Raw genomic sequence first — 5133 nt, 5'->3', positions numbered from 1 at the left:
ATATATATATATATATGTGTGTGTGTGTGTGTGTGTGTGTGTCTGTTGTTTACGATGTACGCCGTGACTGTAATCTCCTTTTGGCTCTCCACAGAACCGCATCATCATTTATCATGTCAAACCCACCACTTTAAATAAACTATTCTACATGACGCAACAATGATATGTCACAATACACAATGAAAGGTTTGCTCCAGCATGGCCTTGGCCAAGTTATGCAAAAATAAAAAAAATCTCAGCAAAAGAACTCTAAAAATGTTCACTTTTACGTGGTGAGTTGTAATTGAAAAGCCGGCCCCATGATCTAGTTTCGATTCTCAGATGGAAATCCCTCACTTGGATCAGCTAAAATCCTTTGCAGGATTAGATTAATCTCATTTGTTTCTTCCCTGAAGTTTCGAAAGAAAGACAGTTTCAAGTAAACATCACAATGGACAGAAGTGACTACATTTTATTTATAACGTATATCGTTATAAATTATACAGCCATTGTGTATATATATTATAAGCTTGTAACACGTATTTATACACTATGGGTTTAAATCTTTAATCCTTGATTAAGGCGTTTATATCACGTCTTTATAAAATTTATTATAAAGGAATTCAAAACTTCCTTTAGCATTAATGTAAACCAGTTAACAACCAAGGTCAGTTGAAGTTAGATGAGTTTCTTTTTTAACGCACCTCACCTATCCCCACTTCTCTTTATCTCTTCTACACATCGACCCCGGATCCAGTTGGCTCACATGGTTCAGGGATCCCGGCATAGCTGGTCTACTGCCCCTTTCGTCCACACTGCAACCTATCCAGACCACTCTTGGCAGATGAACTAAGCTTGACCAGGAGACTGAGGAGGCTCATACCTTTATTGTGTTACTTTTAGGACAGAGGCTATTCTCTTCATCCTTTTATAGTGTCTGCGTATATATATATATATATATATATATATAACATACGCAGGAGTGACTGTGTGATAAGAGTATTTCGTCTGCCGCTACTTTCTGAGTTCAAATTCCGCCGAGGTCGACTTTGCCTTTCATCCTTTCAGGGTTGATAAATTAAGTACCGGTTGCGTACTGGGGTCGATCTAATCGACTGGCCCCCTCCCCCAAATTTCGGGCATTGTGCCTAGAGTAGAAAAGAGATTATAGGCAATGATGAGTGCAATAGTTTTTTATGCGCCCTTTTAAAGCCTGGTCAGGCTCATGGGTCCGGTTTCCCGGTTTCTATGCCGTATATGTTGCCCCCCCACCCCAGCTGGACGGGACGCCAGTCCATCGCAAGAGTGCCATAGTTATGGCGACTTATGTCTGCCGAAGTTTTGTCTAAGAATTCTGTTTGTTCGCTTTTGAAAAGACATCATTTATTCTTCAATATTTTTAATTGTAATTGTTATTATATTAAATGTTTTGAATAAATTACAGTACATCAAATAATATTTTTATTATTTTGTTTCTCAGAAATCGCTATTAAAGGAGTAGAAGTGAAACCAACTGATGAAAGGTGAGCAATTACTGTATATACAATGCGTCGTACAAATGGTTACCCATTTCATTAATCGTACATAAATAATTAGAATATAATATATAAATAATTTGTTATATAATAATCTATCGCACAAATATAGTAAGCAAAACAACATTTGTATCAATATGACATCATGCTGGAGAGGTGATATGAGTGTGTTGTAGTGTACTCGCGTCATAATATATTTACGGAGTGATGTAGTGTAGATGTCGTTGTGTAATATGCTGGTGTTTTGTAGGTTCACATAATTTTGTAGGGTATAATAATTTGTAAAATTGTCACAAGGCCAGAAATTTGGGCATGGGGGGAACCGTCTATTATATCGTGCTCAATATTTAGCAAGTTCTTTATTTTATCTTGTGATTGGCGATTGTGCTTGGCGTAAGTTTGACTAAGAATATAAGGAGCTGGGATAAATACCTCAAATCATTTAAATAATCGAAACTGTTACGTCTTCATTACATAAATCAGCGAATTAATCACGGTCCTTTTCAATCACTTCCGACCCTCCGTAAACAGACTTAATCAAAACTGAACCTCACCATTACTTTACGCTAGACTTGCGCTGACTTCATGAAGAGACACTTCAAAGCAGACTCCAGATGATACATAAAAGCCAAGTCTGTTTCAAACATACAAAGACACATTCACCAACCACAAACAGTATTGTGCCGACCCTTCACTTCGTGATGCAAAACCCTGAAACTTACTGGACCTAAAAATCAGTGATATATTAATTATTGTTTTCTAATAAAGGCACAAGGCCAGCAACATTTTAGGCGAGGTGTTTGATGGATGCCCCAGATCTTCGGTCGGCGCTCAAACGATTCTGTAGACCAGATACACTTAAATATTGCCAAAAATTGCAACCCACTGACATTATTTCTAATCTAGAACTTGCAATTTGCTCACCTCTGGTCTGTTCTATTCCATTGGAAAGCTCTCGGCCCGAGGACCTTCTGAACGGCACGCCTAAGCAAAGCATTATCTTGAAATTTTTAGTAGTGCTGTCCAGCTGATGATGATTCAACTCACATGCGGCCCTCTTCTCGTAGAAGGTGGCCCGTGCCTGTTTTAGCCACCACTCATCTCGGAGTGTTGGCCTCTTATATACACACATATCTACATAGAAGAGAAAAGCAATGTGTCTTATGAGAACCCTTTACATTAACTGACTCGCACAGACGCTCAATTCCATTTAATATACACATCGCTGTTTCCTTTGTTATTCGAAACCTGTATTAATAGCCAGACAACATAAGCACATTGCAACATGCAACCCACTGGAATTGTCGCCACAGTCAAACGATTCCTATAGACATCAGTCCTATAGATGTTCAGGTAGAAAAACATTAACTGCATTAATGTTACCAGTCTGGGACCTGGACTGGGGCTATATTTTATTGATTCTAGAAAGATAAAATGCAAAGTTGACTTCGGAAAGTATTTGAACTCCTGACGGATCACATGCTATACGGTAGTTTTGACGACTCTAACGATTCTGCCAATTCGTTCCATTCTACACTACGACATCCTGTTTCTAAAAGCAAACAGACGCTGTGTTATTTAGTCTTCGATGTTCTATAAACTAAAATACGATGGGATGGACAAGGCATGAATATCTTTGATCCTGAGAACAACCGACCTTAACAAAAGCAGCAACAAAATTACACAGAAAAGAAAAAAAAAAAAAAACCCTCCCCGCTGGAATTGTGTAATCTTCCGCAATCTTCATCCGCCTTCACAACTATTGAGTATGATACTTTCGTCCACCTGTTCCATCGTTGAGGTCCTGAGAGTGAAATACCTTTGGTCTGGCTGCTACTAATAAACACTTCTGGTATGGTTGCATCAGTCCAGCACGGCCCTACTCTATCATAGCAGCATATAAATCTCTACATAACGACAAGGAAGTACCCCAGGGACGGAACTTGAAAAATAGTGAGATCAACGGTAAGAATCTAAAGTCTAACAGCAACGCAAAGAACCGACAACGGAATCTTGTGTGGAGTCGCTTAATCTGTTAGAAAAATCTCAGATGAATTTCTGCTGTCTTCGAGAAGGAGAAGGTGAAGAGGAGATATTGGATACCCTTCAAATGATATTCTGGTCAGGACTGGGGAAACATACGATGACAAGTCTCTTCAATCAGGGCTGACCTGGGGCTAAACAACAACAACAACAACGAAAACAACAACAACAATGCCACCAAATAAAGGACAACAAGGACGAGGAAAAGAGAGAGAGAGAGAGAGAGATAGAGAGAGAGATAGAGAGAGAGAGGGTGGGTGCATGTATAAGAGAAGTAGGAGAAGGGGGAGGAGGAAAGACTGGACAGATGGGGGTGGAGGAGGGGGTGTCTGTTCAATTAATATGATCAATTATGGCTGTCATCTGGTTTCTATTGTATTTTTCCCTCCTTTTTACTGTTTGACAGTAAATAAGAATTAATAGACATATGATCGATGTGGAAGGTCGTGGTAGGGGCGGCGATGCTGTCTGTGGTGGTTGTGTTGGTGGCGCTATTGGTGGTGTGGTAGTGATGGGAGTACAGTGGGGGGATGGTGGTGGTATGGTTAGTGACGGATGTGGATGCGGTTGCGGTAGTAGTGTTGGTGGTGGTGGTGGAGGCTGTGATGGTAGAAGAGGTGGTGTTGGTTAAGGTGGTGGTGGTGTTAGTGATAGATGCGATAACGTGGTAGTAGTCGTGGAGGTAGCGGTGGCGGTGGTGTTGGAGGTGGTATTGGTGGTGAGGGTCGTTACATCGCTGGTGATAATGATGGTGGTGGCGGCGGCGAGGGAATGATGGCAGTGGTGGTGGTTGTGGTGGTGGTAATGGTGGTGGTGATAGTGATGTTGATGGTGGTGGAGGTGGTGGTTGTGAAGGCGGTGGTGTGCTTGGAGTAGAATGGTGCTCGGCGTGTGAGTGGGGGTTTGTGGAGGTTTGTGGGGGTAATGATAGTGGTAGTGGTGGTGTAGTTATTTGATGATGGCACGATGAGTATGTGGGCAAGATGTGGCACATTAGCATATCTGTGAAGATAAGCAGCCGGGCGTCGCTTCTATGGGGGCGACAATTTTGGGTTTGCTGTAATGTTTGTATAGGCTTGAGGGCTCGGGCGGCACATTGAAGGGCTACTCTTGGCTACACACAGTTTAGCTGCGTCACATGGTAAGTATGGTGGTATTGATGTGACCGATGGTGGTTGTGATGATAGACGGGCTGGCTGTGTTTTGTTTAGGTGGTGTTTGGCAATGGCTTGATGGCGTAGGGTGGCTGTAATGTCGTCATGGGGTAGGTGGATGATAGTATGGCGGAGGGGGGAGAATGATGAAATTGCGGTGTGGTGGCGGAACAGTGGCCGCAGGGTGGCAGTATGCGGTGATGTGATAACGTAGACGAGATAAAGTCTGGGCCATGTGTGTGTTTGGTGGTGTGGCTGCATGGTGGTGGTGGTGGTGGTGGTGACAGGGGGTGGTGGTGGGGAGGAGCTGATGGTGATGCTGTGGTGTTGTTTCGATGGCGATGATAGCAATCGTAATATATTGATTCAGAGATGATGCTGTCATTCATGTCCTGGTGATTGTGGTGGCGTATTGGTGCGGT

The 5133-nt window shown here is 42.3% G+C and overlaps 1 long non-coding RNA gene across 1 annotated transcript in view; it reads left to right on the top strand.

Moving 5' to 3' along the window:
* Positions 1-135: 135 nt before the first annotated feature.
* LOC106884294 (uncharacterized) overlaps positions 136-5133 on the top strand; it is a 39324-nt gene continuing 34326 nt past the window's right edge. Inside the window, exons 1-2 of the long non-coding RNA XR_001411227.2 lie at positions 136-646; positions 1460-1502. This is a non-coding gene — a long non-coding RNA (uncharacterized LOC106884294). The remainder of the gene's footprint in view (positions 647-1459; positions 1503-5133) is intronic.

Source organism: Octopus bimaculoides, chromosome 13 (genome assembly GCF_001194135.2).
Source record: "Octopus bimaculoides isolate UCB-OBI-ISO-001 chromosome 13, ASM119413v2, whole genome shotgun sequence".
In the NCBI taxonomy this organism is placed as follows: domain Eukaryota; kingdom Metazoa; phylum Mollusca; class Cephalopoda; order Octopoda; family Octopodidae; genus Octopus; species Octopus bimaculoides.
Note: the sequence above shows the minus strand (reverse complement) of the source record. Positions and strands in the feature narration are given on the sequence as shown.